The sequence below is a fragment of the Acinonyx jubatus genome, chromosome A2, assembly GCF_027475565.1.
Source record: "Acinonyx jubatus isolate Ajub_Pintada_27869175 chromosome A2, VMU_Ajub_asm_v1.0, whole genome shotgun sequence".
NCBI classification, from domain to species: Eukaryota; Metazoa; Chordata; class Mammalia; order Carnivora; family Felidae; genus Acinonyx; species Acinonyx jubatus.
Window position 1 is genome coordinate 24,397,571 of NC_069383.1, and position 21,156 is coordinate 24,418,726.

The 21,156-nt window shown below is 45.3% G+C and overlaps 1 protein-coding gene across 2 annotated transcripts in view; it reads right to left on the reverse strand.

Moving 5' to 3' along the window:
- Positions 1–21,156, reverse strand: part of SND1 (staphylococcal nuclease and tudor domain containing 1) — a 420,776-nt gene that overhangs the window by 97,904 nt on the left and 301,716 nt on the right. The gene's annotated exons all lie outside the window — the stretch shown is intronic.

The following is a 21,156-nucleotide window of genomic DNA, read 5'->3' on the forward strand; positions in this document are numbered from 1 at the left end:
TCACCACGCTCATAACCTCAGCTGTCTTTCACTCCATACCTAGCCTATAAGATCCCTGAGGATCCCATTCTTCACACTTCTTTATATCCAAAGATGGTCTTTTATACAACACAGGTGCTCACTAACCAACTCAGATTGCCTTTTCTTTCTCTCTTTGATTCAGTCATTCATTTTGCAACAGTGATCATCAGTGATAGACCATGAGATACGTCACATTTAGATATCTGAGTTACTTACACAGTATTTCCAAAAAATTCTTACTGCAACTGTAATTGTGAGATAAAACGTTGAAGCAGGCTAGAGACACAATAAAAGGAAATGATCAAAATATGGGGGAGGATGCATCTATGCCCAGGTCTCTGAATCACTGATGGTCTCTCCTGCTGCAATAAGGCAGAATTGGGAGGCGTTACCTCCCAAGGCATTTTCCAAATGGCCTTGGGTGCCGGTACAAGAGATTTGGCACAGGAGGCAAAGAAGCAAGGTGTCTAGGCAACTGCACACACTTGCCAGGAAGCCTTTGGGCAAAGGGGCCCCCACTGCTGGGACAGAACATGCGTCTCTTATGGACGAAGCCAGGTGGCGGCTCATGTTTCTGGCCGCAGTACAGATTCAAGGTCATGAAGCTCAGAGGAAAGGGAATAGTTTATACCTCGGGTTTTCAGAAGCTCAAGAACAGAGCTTTCCCTCCAAGCCTTGAGGCCTCACAAAAGGAATACATCACATCAAAGGAAACACCAGAGAGGGAGAGCAGCAGAAGGATAGCAACGGCAGCAGGACAACGGCTTGGGCTGGTGGCCAGGCCACTCGCCCAGCTGTGCAAGGATGGGACAGCTGAAGGCCCCACCCGAGCATCCCATGGGTGAGATCTCTAGGGCTGCCTCATTCTGGGCACTTCAGTGCCAGGCTGTGTGGGAGAAGTGGAACTGATTTTTGGTAAAAGAGACCAATAAACTCAGAGCCAAAGAGCCTGAGACGTAACCCAGAAGGGAGAGATGGGGCTAGAGTAAAACTGAATTAAAGTCAGCCCATGGTTTCTACAGCATCAACAGCCAAAATCACTTTTCATTTTCTATCTGCAAATTAAGCAAGAACAGAATTGTCAGAGAGAGAAATAAACAATTCTATTGAACTTTCTGGCCACAGACCCATAGATAAGGCTTTGCTGCAGAACAGGAATAATGCTAAAATACGTTTCCAGTATGCTTCTGACCCTTAGCAGCCATTTGGGTGGGGCTGAGCTGGGTGCTATTGGTGGGGTGGTTATGAACTGGGGACCGGAACCGGGAGGAGGCTGGGACACTTACTGGGTGGCAGGAATTGGGGGAAAGACTGCACGAGAAAGGCACAGAAGATTTCCTGGTCTCACTGTTTGAGCCGATGTACCTACTCTACTCTGATGTCACGACCTTGGTATTCAGAAATCTCAAGAAATCTAGAGATCCCAGTAGTCCACTCTGAATTCTGGGAGACCACCAAGTGATTAAATCCAGAAAACAAGATGGCTTAACAAGCCTTCAAGTTGAGCAGAAATGGAGTCAAAATGTCTTTCAGGAGAGAGAGACCCTTGGGCCTGTGGTGACCAAAACTCAGCCACTCCAAGCAGATTCAGAGGCAAAGAAGGGCCTTTCTCATCTGTTCCCCCAGCTGTCAGCAGCCTGGCTCCATCCAGTTCTTCAAGAGGAAGAAGCAGAAGTAGGTGGTCTCCCTACACCTTGTTAGGTGGGGAAAAAGTAAACACATCAATGCACATTAATTCCCATCGGGCAGGTAGGTAAAAGAAAGGAGGGAACAGAAAAGTTGCCTGAGAACAAGAGTATTATCTCTGCTTTTATCATTGATTTCCTTTTCTTCTGGGCGTTCTCCCACTTCTCTCTGACTGGTCTCCTCTGAAGTAACCCCTTCTCAGTCAAAACCCGTCTCAGCTCGGTCACATCTCAGCTCAGGATGGACAGGGAGACACTGTATCTTAAAAACATATCCAATGGAAGTGGGAACCTAGGTATGAGAGCTAAGAGGAAAAGAGAGGTGTTAAATGAATATTTTACTGAGTACCTGCTATCTGTGAATAGACCTAAGGCCTGAAATCACTACGGCCTGAAAGCTACTAAGTGATTATATGAACCCTGAACTGGCAGATGCTAAACTATCGAGACAAAGCCCAGTTTTGGAGTTCACTACCACTGTAACTAGAGAGCATTACAACCTGTCATGGAGACTAGGCAGGAGTCTGGGGCCTGGGGTCCTCCATTTCTTTTTTTTTTTTTTTTAATGTTTTTTAACGTTTATTCACTTTTGAGAGACAGAGAATGAACAGGGAAGGGGCAGAGAGAGGGAGACACAGAATCTGAAGCAGGCTCCAGGCTCTGAGCTGTCAGCACAGAGCCCGATGCGGGGCTCGAACTCACAAACCGCGAGATCATGACCCGAGCCGAAGTCGGATGCTCAACCGACTGAGCCACCCAGGTGCCCCTGATGCCCTCCATTTCTTGTTGAGCAGGTGAGCAGGGTCAGGAAGTCCAGGCACAGCTGGTGTCTGGACGTAAGGCAGAGGGGTGCTTGGCACCGGGGCCGCCATAGTAGGCGGCTTCCACACTCAGGGGCAGGGGAATTGCTAGATTTGGGGGGATGGAGGGGGTGGCTAGGAAGGATGTCACAATAGGGACTGAGAAGGGAGAGGCAGAATCTACTTCTGCTTGTAAAGAACTGTGCAGCTGAGTGTTTTCTAGCTTTTAATTTTATTAGGGCCCATATATACATTTACATATGGGTATATACACTTTTATATAACAAAGTTTCCACAAAACAATGGTCTTTCTGTTCTGTTTCATTAAAGAGAAAAAATGATAGTTATGACATTGAATTAAGCCTCTAGTGGGTCAGGGCCCTCAGCAAGAGTTCAAAGGCTATGCTGAACGTTTATTTATCAGTTTCTGGACTTGCTTTTGTGTCCTAAGGGAAAAAGGAATAGGGCAAAAAATGTGCTATCCACCAACAGAGAGGAAACCAAACAAGTGTTATTCTGAACCCAGAAAGACAGCTGTTGCTGCTGAATACCAGGTAAAGACACGCTGCCAGCAGGAAGCGCTCTGTCTGGCCCTCTTTTCCTAAGAGCCTGGCCAATAAGTAAACCCCGTCCATGCTGCACCTTTATTCAAACAAAGATTGCATGACGGGGCTGGTGTACCTGGTGTTCCTCTGTTACCAATACGGTGGGGAGGGAGGGTAGGAAGGGAGGGGGGGAGAAGAAGAGAGAAAAAGGAAGGAAAAGGGAAAGAAAGAAAAGAAGGAAAAAGAATGAAAGAAAACAGATCAAGGGAAGGCAAGTCGGGTTCTCGGAAGGCAAACCCCGGGCTGCAGCCACTGAGCCACGCAGCAATGGAGAGCTCCCAAGACTGTACGTATGAAATGAGGTATCACTGGAGTTCCAGAACCTCTCCCCAGCCAGGTGAGAAAGTGCCCGTAATTCTGGATTGTGCATAGTACTGCTAATAGCTGCTTTTTCTGACAATGCACTGGTGCAGCACTGCCTGCCTGCTGACAGGAACATATAAACTTTGCTGTGCTTCAAATGCCGCAGGTACAGGTTAACTGCCAAACTGACTCCTGACACTCACAAGTCATTCAAAAAACAAAAATATTTGGTTTAAAAAAAAAACACTAAGATATGAAAAAATTCCCAAACATTCTTAAAACATTTTCTTTGCCGACAATGGGGTGTGCCAGAATGAAGAAAGATACTGTACCCTGTGGGGCTTTTTGGCTGATGTCCGTGAAGGACAGATAAGACACACACCCTTCTTATCCATATGGCTCCTTGACCTCTTTTAAGCCCCACAGACCTATCTGACTATAGCTAAAAACCCATTATTTTTCATAACTTTTTTAAGCTTTCTGGGATATGATGGTTGCCCAAGACTATTTAAAATAAAAAAGAGGATGTGCCTGATTTTGTATGGTTTAGGAAGATAAAATGCATCACTAGCTATGAGCATACCATGGTTCTGGTTTCTGCTCTGCCAGAGACGAAGTATGAAACCTTTTGGGGCCTCATGGTCTCTATGACATAAAGGAGCTCTGAGGTCTCCCCTGGCGATGAAATCCCCTAATTTTGACTGAGCCCTTCTGAGATTCCTCACCCGAGACTTCTGGAGTTCAGGATGCCCCCTTTCAAATGTAAAATGCCGGGCTATAGAGCATTCTATTAAAAAGAAATTATACATTCAGAGACATTGACTAACTAGGTCAATTAACACAAACACTTTGGTCAGTCAGCTTTGGAACAAGAAGTACAAATTCTTGTTAGTGATACAATAATGGCTATATAAGAGATTCTATTGATGGCTATGAGAGTCATGTATCGCTCTGAATATTTAACATTGTAGGTGAGTTTTATGACAATTAAGCCTCTGGGCTCAAAGTGTGTTTGCTTTTACCTTTATTGGGAGCTAAAGGGAAGTGTGTGGCAATCTGCCTTGGCTAGCTAGAAGTGACAGCTTCCCAATGGCACTTTGTCCAGCAAACAAGAGACCAGGGATTAGCTAAAGGAAACAAAACTCTAGAGGAAACAATAACCAATTGGAAGGATTAGTCAACGGTGCTCACTTCCCGTCCAGTGTGCTCACTGCTGCGCCGGACGTTACTGAGGGAGGGCTCCAGAGGCACGAAGACATACTCTTTCCCGTCCGCCTATTTACGATACTTAAAAACGCCACAGTTCACTCAGCAGATGGTCCCTCCTTCCATTTCACAAATACGTATCAGTGCCTGCGCTGGGCTAGGCACTGTGCTGGAAGCGGAGGGCTCAATGATGAAAAAGACAGACTTTGGGCCAATCACGCTTGATTACCAGCATGAAAACATTGTATTTATCTATCATCGTGCAAGGTATGTTACTGGTGACTGAATTTCCTATTAAACCTACCAGGCTACATACTGTTAAGAAACAACATGTGGTAACTGGACTGTGCTAGGCAGACACATATGTGTCTGGGAGACTGTTGGTAGAATGTGCTGGACAAGCCGATCGCGGGGCTCACCATGTCAAGTCCCTTGCTAAAGCATCAGGCAACTATGTTTCCTAGCCCTTGTTCCGGGCGTCTGTCCCCTCCCCTCACTGCAAATTGGGGATGGAGGTCAGAGCTGAGAGTGGGGGACTGACAGGGGGCTGGGGGGAGAAAAGAGTTGCTGCTGTACACGATTCAGGGGTGGCCAATCTACAGTCAGGTTGGCAGAGGAGAAAAGGCTCTGTCCAAATAGAAATGGGAGCTATAGGTGAGCCAATAAGATTCTCTTTCTGGAATTTGAATCCAGCAGTGTGCACAACACAGGCCCATCAGGAGCCAGAGGAAGGAGGCGATCTATGCAGAGGGGACACTGGAGCACTACCACTGGAGAGCTACTGTTGAGTGCCTGGGGCAACCTCACACCCACAGTCACCTTCCAGATTCCAGGATCTGACAGGATCCTGGGCCTTAGCTTACATCCCATTAGATTTTCACAGATATTCCCAGAAATCTGCTCTCCCTTTACTGCAACCATGAGCAAGCTTACGTGAGAACCTGGTATTGGCAACCCGAATAAAACTAAAACTAAATCGCTTCTTAGACTGGGTACTGTTGTCATTCAGATTTTATTCTTTCCCGCATCCAATACACCAGCTATAGCACACAGTGGCACTGGAGATCCTCAGCAAATGTTGACTAAATGAGTATTAGTGAAAACACTCCTGAAAAAAAAGTAAATACACAGAAAAGGAAATGGCTAATGAACTGGCAGGGTTAATGTAGACATTATACAAATACCAGGAGAAGGGCCGAAGGAATCCCTGACTGCATACATCCCACTTTCCCAAGGTTACATAACACTTCGAGGAAAAAAGGCAAGCACAGCTACACGCATCTACCCTGCTGGTCTTTGGATTGGCACACTTGGGACGCAGCTGAAACAGAGGAGGAGGTCAGCGCGGACCGGCAATGCCAGCGAGACTTGAGGACGGGGCACCACAAAGATGTTCAGTTTCCGATACAACAAAGGAGGGAAACATCCCCACTGATAACCCCACGTTCAGCCGGAGAAAGCTCTGTGGCCACATGGAAATACAGAAAACTGGAGCACATTTCAAGGGAGCAGTGGAAAATGACTCAGGGGCGGGGAGGCCTGCCTTTAAAGGGAAGATAAAAGGTGCTAAATCTGTACAGTTCAGCTAAGTGGTGACTAAGAGGGTGACAGGATAACAATCTGCAAATATTTGAAAGGTGTAAACACGAGAAAGGAGGGAAAATGCTTAGTTTGAGGACGGGGGGTGTAATTATTAGGAGAAAGAGAATCTGGACAAAATATCAGAAAAACCAAGCATGGGGATGACTAGTGGTTATAAATAAGTTTCCCAATTGAAATGGAAGTGCTGTTATTTGACCCTGAAACTGAAATGTGGCTACTAAACCCATCCTTCTACTTACGAGAAGGCAGCCCAGCCCAGGGAACTGTTATTTTATTTTGTATATTTTGGGAATGATTTCTTGAATAATATTCAAATTTAAATATCTCTGCCTTAAATGCTGCTCCCTGAAATTAAAAATTTTTTAAATGTTTATTTTTGAGAGAGAGAGAGAGAGAGAGAGAGAGAGAGAAAGCAGGGGAGGGGCAGAGAGCAAGGGAGACACAGAATCTGAAGCAGGCTCCAGGCTCTGAGCTGTCAGCATAGAGCATGATGTGGGCCTCGAACCCATGAACTCTGAGATCATGACCCGAGCCAAAGTTGGATGTTCAACCGACTGAGCCACCCAGGCACCCCTCCCTGAAATTCCAACACATTTTCTTTTGTTGATCAAACCTGATAAAATGGTTGTCCTGGTGGGACTTTCAGAACAAAGCTGGCTTTATCTGCTAGTATGTGCCACCTGCCTGGCTGACAGCTTAAGTGGAGCTGAGTACAGAGCCAGGTGACAGACAGGTGGGAAAGGGACAGAAGACTACACTATCTCATCTAGCAGGACACCTTCATCTTTCACCTTTAAGACCCTAGGTTAGAATGCTGTAAAAGTTTCCCAGATGGAAACTGTAGACACGTCTCCCTTTTTAAATACACAGTCCCCTGGAGTAAACGTCAAGGACAAGGCAAGGCACAGAAAGAACACCAAAATAAGCTTCCTGTCACACTGACTGCACTCCAATACCTTTGCCTGAGTTCCTGCTGCTGCAGCTAGCCAATTTATAATTCACAGACTCTCAGTAGAGATTTTTACCCCCGGATTCAATTAGTTCCATTTCTATACTTTGCCCTGCCAGCCTTCCCCGCCCCCACCAAAAACCAAAACACAAATTAAAAAAACCTCACTATGTACAGAGAATAAGGCTCCTTATATAGCCTGAGAAAAGGAACACTTAACTATGTTCAAGTCAATTTCAAAACCAAACCAAACCAAAACAAATATTCTTTGGTGTTAACAAAGTTTAGACAGCTGTTTCTTCCCTAAGCATCAAGAACAAAATCCAGAACTCTCACACCAATGGCACAAAATGCTGAGGCAGACAGGCCATCTGCCTAATTTTAAGGAACGTGGTTATCACCTGCATATACGTATAAAACCAAATTAGCACACCACATTGTTAGTTCTCAGAAATGTAACACATCTCATGCAACAGAAGCTTATCTGAGTTCTCTCTCATAAGGTTTAAATCAGAATTAATTTGGAGACCTCAAACTGCAAATGCTGTCCATGAATCAGTTAACAACTGAGAACTGCAAACCATCCCATTAGGGCCAGCTGGTCCTCCATTTCCTAAAATGGCCCCAAAGCGAGGCAAATCGTAGACCAGTTCCTAAGAGTTAGTTCTACATGATAGGAGGCCTCGATTTGTATTGAAAGGGTCAGAAATAAAACAAGGATTTTGTATTGTCTCAAATTCTTTCTTCTCTCCCTTGTTCTCTAAACTGCTATGTTATTACCTCCGGGGAGGCAGCATCTTGTGGGCCAATTTTGGAATATGTCACTGCTAAAGCTCTTTCAGTGATCAGAATAAAGGGATAAAAGAAGAATGAAGGGATCCTAATTAAAGAGATCCAACTCCTCAGGTAATTGTAGTCAGGGACTCAGAACCGGGTAAGAGCGGAGACTGAAGCTGTTTTTAGTTCATAATTCCGACTGTTAAGGTAGACTTTTATTGGGCTGTTCTGATTTGGTAATGTTTGATGCATTTGTTGAAAGACGAGAAACTGAAGTTAATTGGGAAGAGAAGCAATATGACCCAGTCTTCATAAGGCGATGGGAACTGCGACTTCCTTTGAAGAAAGGAAGGGGGTGAAGGAGAGGCACCTGCAGAAAAGAGGTACAGTAGTCTCTCCACCACCTGGTTCCACTTTCTGTGGTTCCAGTTACCCGTGGTCCAATGCAGCCCAGAAGCAGCTGACCCCACTTCTGCGGTACTGTCAGGTCACCAGTAGCCTAACGTTACGTCACAGTGCCTGCATCATTCACCCTAATTCATCTTACCGTGTAGGCATTTTATCATCCCGCATCATCACAAGTGTGAGTATAGTACAATAAGGTATTCTGAGACCATATGCACATAACTTTTATTATAGAATATTGTTATAATTGTTCTATTTTATTGCTGTTGTAAATCTCCTACTGTGCCTAATTTACATACTAAAGTTTACCACAGATATGTATGTAAAGGAAAAAAAAACATAGTATATATAGAGTTTGGTTCGACCATCGTTTTTCAAGCATCCACTGGGGGTTGTGGAACAATTCCTCTGTGGATAAAGAGGGACTATTGTACAGTGCTTGGCTTTAAACGTGCCTTAAATTTCTCTGATACAAGTCATGGGTATGATACCACAAGGACAGGGCTGACTTCTGAGGTCTCATCTCTAGCTGTTGTTAGCCTGTTAATGGTGGATCCCCACTCAACGATTATTTGAGGTATGGTAAATGCCAGTTCTCTGTGTATACCCAGCATCTGGAATAGAGTACTCAATAACTGTTTTGCTAAATGAATGCCAAACAGGTTAAACCTAACAGAAATAGATGCCACAAACCTGTTATAACAATGTCCTATGCAGAACACTTGGTGAGTTCATAAGGAAATCGAATATCATTTCTAGGATTTTAAGGCGAATGAGTGTTAAATGCTAAACCACTGCCCACTTCCAAGGAGGAGACAAGGAACAGGTGGCTTAGAGGCCTTCTATTGGATTTCTGGTGCTCAGTCCATGGTGAACTGGCTTCACCAAGCTTTATTTATCATTAAGTTTAGACACCAAAGAACTACTTCCAAAAGGAAAAAAAAAAAAAAATTCAGACGGAGCTCGTGCAGTAGATAACAATTTGGCCAGCATCAGAATAACCTTTCAGAATTCTTCCCGTTGCAGAGCAGGATCTGAAAACAATGATTTTTAAAGGGAGGAAGAACTCTCACTGGTCAACAAGGCCTTTCCCTCTCCGGGGCATCCCAAGATCATGGCTGTCAGCAATCTAGCCAGGCTGTCTCTGGGGGTGTTTGGAAACGGGTGGGGGGCAGGTTGGAGATGGCAGGCTGTCTGCTTCCCAATACACATATTTGTTTTGGGTTTGCTATAAGCAGTAGCTGCAATAATATTGCCATCAACTCAGAAAGCAATGAAACAAGCAGGCATAGGAAAGCACTGTGCCGACCCCCAACTGTCCCCTTGAGTTTCTCATCAGTATCCATATCAACACAACAGCCTCATATGGACATTACAAAGAAAAAACACTGGAGGTCAAAAGCAAGGGCCACGATGGTCTTTCCGATGACAAGAAATCAACATGGCTCAAGCTCTTATGTAACACCGTGGCACCATGGAGACAGCACCCAATGAGCATAAACCCCATGTCTGAGCAACAAGGAGGAGTTGGTTTCTAGGAGAACCTCAACTTTTGCTTTTTCCGACTTATTTTAAACATGTATCTTTATCTCTGAATCAAATAAAACTTAGATGTATTTTTTCCCCCTTTCATTTTTGGCACTGAAGAATTCTAATCTTGGTCTCTTAAATTCCGTGTTAATACCTAAAGAGAATTTGAATGTACTGTCCAGGCTGATAGAGAATAGCTACAGGGTGGGGAGAAAGCCACAGGAAATACCCACGTGGATCTTGCAAGTACAAGCTTCCAGAAGGTATCCTGACACACACCTGGCAGCCAAATGTAAAAGCTACTTACTTGAATAAATTTAGAGTGACTTTCTAAACCAAGTTGTGTTGTGTTATTTGAACAAAATGCTTCTGAGAACGTGTGGAGTGTGCTTCCAAACTATTGCCCTTCTTGAGCCTTCACTCACAGAAAATTGTTCTGAGCTTCTCCTCCTGAGACAAGTGAAATCCAAATGTCTAGAGGTTAGTATACTCAGCTAGCAGAACTGGAGAAAAAGAAATCAGCTAGTGTCAGGAATACTAAGACCCCCAGACCAATGAGAATGAATAAAACTCTTGAGAGCAGAGAATCTCTAAGAGCCCTTTACCTTACTGAGGTAAGGTAAAAATAAATAAAAAGAAGCAAAAAGGAAAAGGAATTCTGAAAGATCAAGATTCTTCAAGAGCATAGGCTGATCCTGACATAAAAATACATTCTATCCAGAAAAGTATCTTAAATTCCAGGCTGTGGGTGAAGAATGGTTTTTGTTGTTGTTTTTGGTTAGTATAACATAAAAGAGGTCAGCAGACAACTTCCTGTAGACTAAATCCAGCCCGCTGCCTACTTTTGTACAACTCATGAGCTTAAGAATGGTTTTTACATTTTTTGAATGGTTAAAAAAAAATTGTGACATGTGAAAATTACATGAAATTTAAATTTCAGTCTCCATAAATGAAATTTTACTGGAACATGGCCACGCTCATTTGTTGTCTATGGCTTCTTTCATGGTACAACAGTGAGTTGAATATTTGTGAGAGAGACTATCTGGCCCAGAAAGCCTAAAACATTTACTACATGGCCCTTTATGGAGAAAGTCTGCCAATTCCTGCTTAAAGGGAAGCTGTATGCTGGTTAAAAGAAAATCTACCCAATGCAGAGATCAACTTCCCAGAACTAGAACATCAGTGTAGGTGACAGTGAAAGAATACCCTAAGTAATAAAAACAATACCTAACAAAGCCTACGGTCATGCAACAGAGAAGGCAAAAGGAAAGGAAACGTGGTTCAAAGGAGAGTGGCTGAGGCAGGTGGCATTAACCACAGGTGTAGGCCCTCAATCTTCCTTTCCTGCGCCTCATTCTAGGAATGCCCCACTCCTGTACGTGAGATCTTTCCTCTTTATTCCCACTCTCCTCCCCCAGACTCAGATTTCCCCATTCAAAACATACACCCCATAAGCACAAAACTTGAGATTTCCAGACTTGCCATTCTTTGTTCCTTCCCACAATGGCTTCTCTCTCCACTCGCTGACAATATACTTGCACTATTACACTCCTTGTACAGAAAGCCTTCGCTCCTATCATTTTGTACTCAGACTTTATTTTTCTACTAAAGCTACTTGAAAAAGTAACCTCCTCACTCACAAATCTAATAATCTCTTCTCGGTGGGAGCCCTACTAGATCTCTACATGGCATTCAACACCGTGCAATGGTCCTGTAGTGCAACTCTTTCCTGGCTTTGCTTCTCTCGACTGGTGTCCTAGCTCTCTGGGTTGCCTGTCTTGTCTTCTGCTGTCCCTTCTTTTTATGCTCTGCACTGTCTCTTGGAAGGCCCATCTATTTTCACGTTCTCCATCATTGTGATCCTGCAGAACCCACGAATTATCCTCTAAGCCACAGACCCAATCCCAAATGTTTCACAGACATGTTCCCTGGGAGGGTCCTGCCAATATCTGGAATTCAGCATGTCTAAAACCAAACTCCTCTTCTCCCCTTGTCCCCTTCTGGTTTTGTTACTATTGTCCTCCTGTTCTAAAAACCTCACCTATCTTAGATTTGTCCCTACTTTCACCATATAACTCAGCAACTGCTACCTCTTGGCAATTCCATGAACTTCACCTCCAAGGTTGCTGTTCAGTCCAAGGAACCTTCTCGATCGTCAACGTAACTCTGCTCGTTCAGGCTCCTGTCACTTCCAGGCAAGAATCTTCTGATCTGCCTGCCTGCTTTCCATTTTGCCCTACACAGACTCCTCCTACACATAGCTAGCAAATCACTCTTCCTAAAGCATAATATGCTGCTCAGAACTCTGCCAGTGGCTTCCTGTAGTTTATTATAAAATCAGAACTCCACAATCTTGACATTCCAGGCCTTCTAAAATCTGGCCCAATTCCTTGGGACCACAGAAAACATCCATGACCCACTCAACAGCCCCTCAAATATGTGAAGACAATACCTCTAGTTCCTCTGTCTTATTTCCTCCAGGCTAAACACTGCAAGGTCCTCACAAGACACAGGTTTTGATTTCCCACCCTTCTACTTGCTTCCCTCTTTTAATCCAGGTAATATTAAGGGTGCTGTCAAACAGGAAATGTCTTTCTAGTTGACTTAATTAAAATTTTGACGGGGTGTTGGGGCACGTGCGGTGGGGATGTCTCTTCTTACACGCTCTCGAGAGCCACCTTTGGAGTGTGACCTCTGCCTTTGTGGGATTGACTGGGGAGGGGCGTGGACTGCCCACGTACCAGCCCTGCCTCCCCGTGAGCAGGCAGAGGTGGACTTTTGCTCCGGGCAGGACGCTGCAGCAGTGCCGACAGCTCCATTGGTGCGGGAGGAATCCCTGGGCTGAAGGAGAAGGGAAGCCCTCGAGGGACCGTGTGGGAGAGGTGGAGCCTGGCCCGTGGAAGGCCGCCTGCCGCCACGGCCTCCATTCCAGCCCATTTCCATTCTCTGTCTCTCAGCAGCAGCCCCAGGCGCTGTGGAGACCCTGGTGGTATTGTGACAAGCAGTCTATTCATTTCCTTCTCTCATTCACCGGGCTCTCGGGGATAAAAAGGAACAGCAGATCCAAACCACTGCCTAGAATCCACTTTGCCGAATTCAGGGAGAGTGTCCTACTGAAGTGATTATTTTCCCTGTTTGGGAGACCCAAGGGAAAGAACAGGATTTCTGCATCCTTTACTTCCCACTGATGCGACGCTGCAGAAATGACTCTTTCGGTCATCACCGTGGCCAGTGGGACGGTGAATGCACGACCTGCATTTAATTGAGGCTTTTCAGCTCCCGTCTCAGTGTGGCAACAGGACACCAAAGCACCAGGATTTGAACTGGGATGCTGGATGCAAAGCTTCAGTTGAAAAGCGGGTGAGAAGGGAGGGCAGCGAGAAGGAAAACCAGGTACCCGACAGACAAGCTTCCTGATCTGTTGCAGCCGAATGGGAGATAGTAACCTGCCTCATCAGGCTGTGCCCGTCTTCAAGGGAGAAGAGAGCTGCTGTGGTGTGCTGCTTACTGCACAACTGAAGGGCCGCACAGGTCCCTGGACGAGAAGCTTGCCAAACGTCGTGATTGGCAGTAAGGGCGTGACAGGTGAGGAAGGCGGGGTCGAGTGTTGAGGGAGGGACGGGGCGCTAAACTTCCCGAACACTGCTGGCAGTCAAGCACATTGCCCGATGGTGACTCCCGGTGCCGCCACAACCCAGGGCGCGCGTGTCTGTGCCGTGTGTGTGCACTCGCGTGTGCTCACTGGCTCACGGAAAGAGGGCAGGGGGTGGGGCTGGAAAGGGGGAGAGGAGGAAGGCAGACTGAGGGGGTAGCTAGTGAAGAAACAGCAGGGGCCGTCTCCGAGGGCTGAGCGCACGTGTCCGAGCCTATGGCAGGAGAGAGCATCTGTTGTGACGGGGCCCAGATCAGAAACTGGTCTTTGTGGGGAGAAGGACACTGGGGCTGCACCCACCAACGGGCACACGTACACTCAGGGGGAGTGTCTTCTGTGGCAGAGCCCAGAGACAGGAATGGGTGGAGCCCTCGGCACAGCGCACAGGAGAATGCTGTTTCATTCCCAGGAATAAGGAGAGAGGAGCCCCCCTTCCGCCTCATGGCCTGCACGTCTCATCCAAAGCGCTAGGCTGCTTGCCAGCTCCCTTTCACCAACCTGAAAACTTCACCAGGTGCTGGCTTATTCGTGCCTCCTCACTTGTTTCTTGTTCCTCTCCACCACACCCCAGCCCCATTCCCCGCCAGACTGGTCTCGTCGTCCAGCATCACAAGAGGAAGGAGGCGCCATCAGCTGAAGTCTTATGGTTACTGGCTCCTTGGGGGAGCTGATCTCTCCTTTCCCGCCCCCACCCCCGCCCCAGCTGCAAGTAGTGCTCCCCTCCACATCTTCCCATTGTGTCCAGTGCTGGGGTAGATCAGGCTTGCGGTGAGGTACCTAAATCAAAAGAAATATGTCAAGGTGCACGTCTTTGTAGAGAATTTTGTGGACTCTGGGAAGCTGTATACTTTGTGATCGCCACTTATGTAACTATACTTTTTCATTTCCATAGTTTTTGTCATTAAAGTAATTGTATGTCTTCTAAAAATATAAAACAAAGTGGACAGTTATGGATAGGGTTCTTTCTTTCTGGGGATTCTCTGCAGTCTAGCAAGGGCCTAGATGTCCTCCAGCCCAAATGGATCCCACTGGGTCAGAAGGCAATTAGATTTCCCAGTGCAAGGAATTCTTTGGCTCTACAACTGTGGATGCAGTGGGGGAAAGAAGGCCCTTTCCATCTCAGATAGCCATCCTAGGGAGACACCAGCTCCTGAATGGCAAAGAGGACAGTTGTCAATAAAAGGGTGGGGAGCGATGAGGCAAATTTCACAGAATAGGCAAGAGAAAAAAACAGGTAAGTGTTTCATATGGAGGCTGTCACTAAGCTGGAAAATTCTATGTTCTGTTCTTCACCCACCCTTAGCAGACAGCTGTTCATCCTTGAGTCAGGGGAAAAGGTGAGTGCTTTTGGAAGGGGAAGGAGGGATTTCTCCCAGCCAGCCTGGAACCACAAGAAAGAAGCTCAATCACCTAAATGACGTTGTAATTTGGGCTGCCACAAAGTGGGCTCACTTCTCTCTTAGAAAACCAACTTGCTCCCTATACAGTGGAGGAGAGCACAATCAGACTGCAGATCCAAAGTGAGCCCAGGCCAACCCCACAGGAGGAAACCTGCCCAACTCCTGTCTTCAGGGAGGACAAGGTCAAAGAAGTATGGGGGAATCTCGAGACACCAAGTTCCGTCCAAATGCCTGCAGTCACCTTGTGTATACTGGGAGAACTGGCACTTAACAATTTGATAGGGCCCTAGCATTCTTATTTCCCTGTTACTGGAGGGCTGGCTGAGACTCTGTAATGTATTAATCTCTGTAGATGAGTGATGCGGTTTAAAATACTGCAGGGTTTGGCTGCCATTCCCTCCCCTGGGGTCTCAAAATAACTCCACACAAATCATTTCTGCTAAACACTCACTCAGGCAGCTCTTCCCTGCCAGAACACACACATCTTATGTAACCAAAGGAGCCACGTAGCTTGCTGGAAGAGGAGGGCGTTCCCAGAGAGCGGCACTGCTCACTGCCCTGAAGCCTCTGCAGAGCTGGGCTTTAAACCCGTCTCTGTCCCCTGCCAAAAGGCAGGCACACAACTCAGCCTGGCTGCTGTGTCCACACTCCCTCAGCAAGACAGTCCCCAAGGAGATGCAGGCGGTCAGATCAGGGAAGGTCATCCAATTCAGGGCTGTCTTAGACACAAGTGCAACCTGGACATCTAGTGACCACTTACTAGGTACGAGGTCTACCCTGGTAGATTTTGGAGTCATGAGGAATGGAAAGAACATGGCCCCTCTCCCTTGAAATCCACATAGTTCAGGGCAGACAGGCATCTATACAGACACCATACAAAGCTACAGGAGGGGCAGGAAGAGAGGTGCTATAGAACACTTGACCTTAAGTACCTTCAAAGCCTCCTCTTCCCAAATCTAAGGACTCTGTGACATGGACGTTGCCCTTGGCTTGGCTTCTTTGTTAACCCTTCCTCCTGGTGCTCTCCTGCTTCTCCAAGCCTCTGCTGTTGGACCCTCTTCTCCTGACCCTTCCTTAAAAGCCTTGCAACTTCACGGTGGTCTGTTTTTAGCGGTTTCCTACTCTAAACCCAACTCCTAGGCAATTAAATTCACTCCTTGGGCTTCAAAATCCACTATAAACTGATGACTCTTAAAATTTTCATCTCTAATTCTGACCTTTCTATTAATTCATCTGGATCTGCAAAAATCCAAAGGCAACTAATATTCAAGGTATCAAAACTGACCTAGTAATGAAGGTTACCTACAAATGTTCTATTATTTGCAAACCAGAAAACTGTCCTCTTTCTTCTCCATCCTCTATTATCAAGTAACCAACAAAACTGTATAGATTAGAACCCTCCTAAAGAGTTCTCAGATCTGTTCTTCCATCTTCATTCCCACCTTGCAGCCTAGTTCAGGTTCCCATATGTCTTAGGAGGTCAATGGCAACTGCCTCCTAGCCACACTTGTTGACCTAAGTTTGGATCCTCTCTAATCTAAGTCTTGATACTGTGGTAAAACTGACTGCTTAAAAATACTGCAATGAAAAAGGAAAGACACCACATTTAACAACAAGGATGAATCTCACAGACAATTAGCTGGGTAAAGTAGGATTAGGATTCCAGGTATGAAGTCCAAAACAGGTAAAAACTAATCTTTGGTGAAAAAAGCCAGAATACTGGTTATCTTGGAGAGAATGGCCATGAAAGAGCATGCTGGGGTGCTAGAAGTATTTTTTTTCTAAAGTTTATTTATTTATTTTGAGACAGACAATGCAAGCAGGGGAGGGGCGGGGGGGGGGGGGCAGAGGATCTGAAGCTGGCTTTGTGCTGACAGCAGAGAGCCTGATGCAGGGCTCCAATTCATGAATCGTGAGATCATGACCCGAGCCAAAGTCAGATGCTTAACTGACTGAGCCATCCATGTGCCCAGGTGCTAGGATTATTCTATATTTTGATGTGCATAGAGGTTACCTGACTTTGGGTTATATGTATATTTTTATACACATAAAATTAATTAAGCTGGGGGTGCCTAGGTGACTCAGTCGGTTGAGCTCAGTCAACTCTTGATTTTGGCTCAGATCATGATCTCATCATGGTCCTGTGTTGGGCTTGGTGCTGGGAATAGAGCCTGCTTAAGACTCTCTCCCTCCCACCCCCACCTCTCTGCCCCTCTCCTGCTCATGTTCTCTCTCTCAAAAAAATTAATCAAGGTATATACTTGTGTGTGCCTTACTGTGTAATAGTCATACCTAAAAATTTTTAAATGACAATGCGTTACCCACCATTCATTTCTTCCTAGATCTTACCTCAGGAGTTCCCAACCTGGGGGGGGGGAGGGGTGGCGGGTGGTCAATGATGGGCTTGGGGGAGAGGCTAGTGTTTGTGAATCTAATGAAATTGTATGAGATCTGTGTGTGCACATATTTTCCGAAGAGAAGACAGACAGTCTTCTTCGGATTCAAATTCAGTAAGAATGGCCCTGACTCAAAGTTGTCAACAACTTATCTCTGAGATACAATGTAAGCAACCTTGCAGATACAGGGCCCTTCAAAGACTGGGGTATCTGACTTTTCCAACTAGCCTTTAATGTCCCTCTTCCAGCAGACATGCGGGCCATTTAAAACCATTTCTCCTTTCGAATGACAGTGCTTTTTCAAGGCCTTCTTTTTCCTTAGCTGGCCACACCCTTTCTTCTCTCCTCACATATGAGGCATTTTTGAGAGAGAAGGCCTGTAGTTTTCTTAGATGTGTAGAAAGCTCGAGACCACCCCAAAACGCAAGGAAACTGAGCTACAGGGTAAGGTGACATCTGAACAACTCAGAGCTGAATTCCAGCAAAATGTGTGCCTGCAAAGGGTGGCCTGGGCATGGGCGAGTTGAAGGAATGAAGGAATGTTAAGTACTTGAGTTCATTGTCCCTGTGGTCCTGTGAAAATGATCAAGTGATGATAGTGTACCCTAGGGCCTAATCAGGATATTTATTCACAAATGAGGTGAAGATACTGAAGATCTACTTACTTCATATAAATCAGATGAGAAAAATTTAAGAAACAAAACAGATGAGAATAGGGGAGGGGAAGGGAAGGAAAAAGAAGATGAAAAACAGAGGGGGAGGCAAACCACAGGAGACTCTTAAATACAGAGGACGAACTGAGGGTTGCTGGATGGGAGGTGGGTGGGGAGTGGGGCTAAATGGGTGATGGGCATTAACGAGGGCACTCGTTGGGATGAGCACCAGCTTTTATATGTAAGTGATGAGTCACTAAATTCTACTCCTGAAATCATTATTGCACTATATGTTAACCAACTTGGATCTAAATAAAATTAAAACAAAACAAAACAAAAAAAGGATTAGCAAAGTAGGAAAAAAAATACTCAAATAGGCAAGAATCCGGAGTCCATGTTAAAATACCAGAAAGGGTTAACACCCAGTGCTCCACAGAAGATGGGGGGTGGGGTGGGCGACTTACATAGCTAGGCTTACATATAGTTTTTTCGATGTATATCAAGAGAATATGGTCTCATCACAAAGAAATGAATACAGCAGCGACAGCTACTATAACAATGTGTTAACTTCTGTTGTTAGGCACCAGATAGTACTTTAATTTACAGATGAGATAACTAAGGCAAAGAGAGGCTGAATACCTTGTCCTTGGCCGCAGGGTTTATAAATGGAAGATCCAGACTTTGGGCCATTACAAACCCACATTTGTCATGAATACAGTAAAGTGTCTTCCTCAAAAAGGGATGTATCACAGAATTCCCAAAGCGGGAGTTAAGAGACCCCGAGATTATCTTTGTCCACCACTCTGGTTTTATATATGAGGGAGTGGAACCAGGATCAGACACTGAGTGTCCCGTCTGCTAGATCATTTACTCTTTCCTATGCCCCACCTCCCACATGAGTTTGCAGGTTCTGCTTGCTTGGAGATCTGGTAGAAGACAAAAAACAAGCTCAGCCCAACCTCCTGCCCTGGTTTAAGGTGCTCACAGTGACTGACTAGAGACAGGGACACTCCACAATGACCTTTTTCCTTAGGACAGCGTGGTTGGTTAGGCTGACCAACAGATCACCAACCTACTGAGTCTCTATGAGGTCCCAGGTATCAAAACGCCAGACAAAGAAACAATTACTAGGCAATGCAACGATAATACACTTAGAAGGATCATGCGATGACACAGGCAGCAGGGGACACCATGAGGACTTGTAGAGAGGGGTCAACCTTGGCATTTTTACTCTTATAATTCTTTAAGAATATTAAGAATAATAACTGGCCAGAGGAACATACATCAAGGAAATCTGTGGGGGTGGTAGTAAACTCCCAGTGTTTAAAATGGCAGAAAGGTGCTGTGGCATTTGGGAAGAGGAACAAGAACAAAGTCTGCATGTGTGTCCTGCGAAGGCACACGAGTCCCTTCTAGGAACCCCAGACCAGGTCAGGCTGTATGAGAGCCGATCCCTGGAAAAGCACAAATCTTCCTCCCACAACTCACCTCTGAGTCAGAAAAGGAACAACTGGCCTAGTAGGACACAACTAACTGCCTCCTATGCATTCTTTGTCCCAACAAATTTTGTTACCATTTCATAAAATCAAAACAGATAATAATTATTCAAACACTCTGTATGTATAACTAATATGTAAACATAGCTTTTCATGTTATCAGATTTCTTTTTAATTAAAATTATGATCTATTTGAGAAACATTATCATAACTTAAACTTCCCTGTGTCAACGTCTAATTATCAAACCTCTGCAGAGAAATCCAAAGGAGGCTGAAAGAGTAGAAAGGGGCCTTGTTTTAGAATTCATCCGCAGTTTCCAAAATGTGTTAACTTCCTACTCCTATGGAAATGGCTTTTCCCCACATTACATACATACATCAGGCAACACGCACTGCAGGTCTCTGTTACTGAGACAACTTTCAAAACCACAAGTAGAGTGGGTTAAAGAGGGACAGATATATTTGATTGACAGGAGGTCACAATTCGTTGGCAGCAGAATAAAGAACTTGTCTCAATGGAAGATCGGAATTGAAAAGCTTAAAATATTCTTTTAAAAAAAGAAACATTGTTCTGACATCCAAAGAGGACAAATCAAATTGGTCTCCTCCCTCAGTCTCTGAAAAGGAGAGGGAGGAAATAGTGGAGGAGTAAGTGCCAGTTCCATCCTTAATTAAGCTGTGTGACCTTGGCCAAGAAACAACTTTTCTGAGTCTCCATGTTTTTTCACTTGTTACATAGTGACAACTGCCCTCCCTGCCTCACAGCACTGTGATAAACATCTGGGGAGGGGGGGGGGAAGAATGGGAAAACACCCAGAAAGTACGTATTATTACACAAATGGATACTTCTAGAGGATAATGGTCTTGATAAATTTTAGCATATTTAACCATGGTCTAAACCACTGCTTAAAAACAGCCATACTTGCCTAGGTGGCTCAGTCAGTCCACTGAATGACTTTGGCTCAGGACGTGATCTCAGGGTTGTGAGACTGAGTCCTGCACTGGACTCCACACCCAATGTGGAGCCTGCTTGAGATTTTCTCTTTCTCTTTCTCTCTCTCTGCCCTTGCCCCACTTGTGCTCTTAAAAAAAAAAAAAGAAGCCACACTGCTGACAGAGATCAAATAATACCCAAAATACCTGTTGGCCCTCTTAGAAACATTTTTAGGAAATTTAGTTAATGCAGACTAAACTGCATCTAACGGAAAAGCATGTTTAGTGCAGATAAACATAATTTGAGGATACTGTTGACTCTGACAAGCATGACAGGAGTAATGATCAGCCAGGAGGGGCAGGGTGCTACATGGGAAGAAAGGGCCTGCATCTCCTCGATGCCAGGACTTGTTTCTGACTGAGGTTTGTGAAGCATGAAGAACAGACAACAGCTGGGAATTCAGGAAGAGAGTAAATCAAGCTGCCGTTATTCAGGCTCCCAGAAAGCTACAGCACAGATAGCAACAAGTGATAGTTACACGAAAACAGAAATTACATTCCTTACGGATTTTTTTCCCCATCGTGATTTCAGCAAACATTTTTTTCATCACTCCCATTCTTGCCACTAACTTGTACATGAGGCATCAGGGTGGCATGGGGGTGTGCTCTCTGGATGTCATGGTCAGTAAACACTGATCCCACTGAAAAGGATACTGCAAGGTCCTGAATCAGGACAGTGAGTT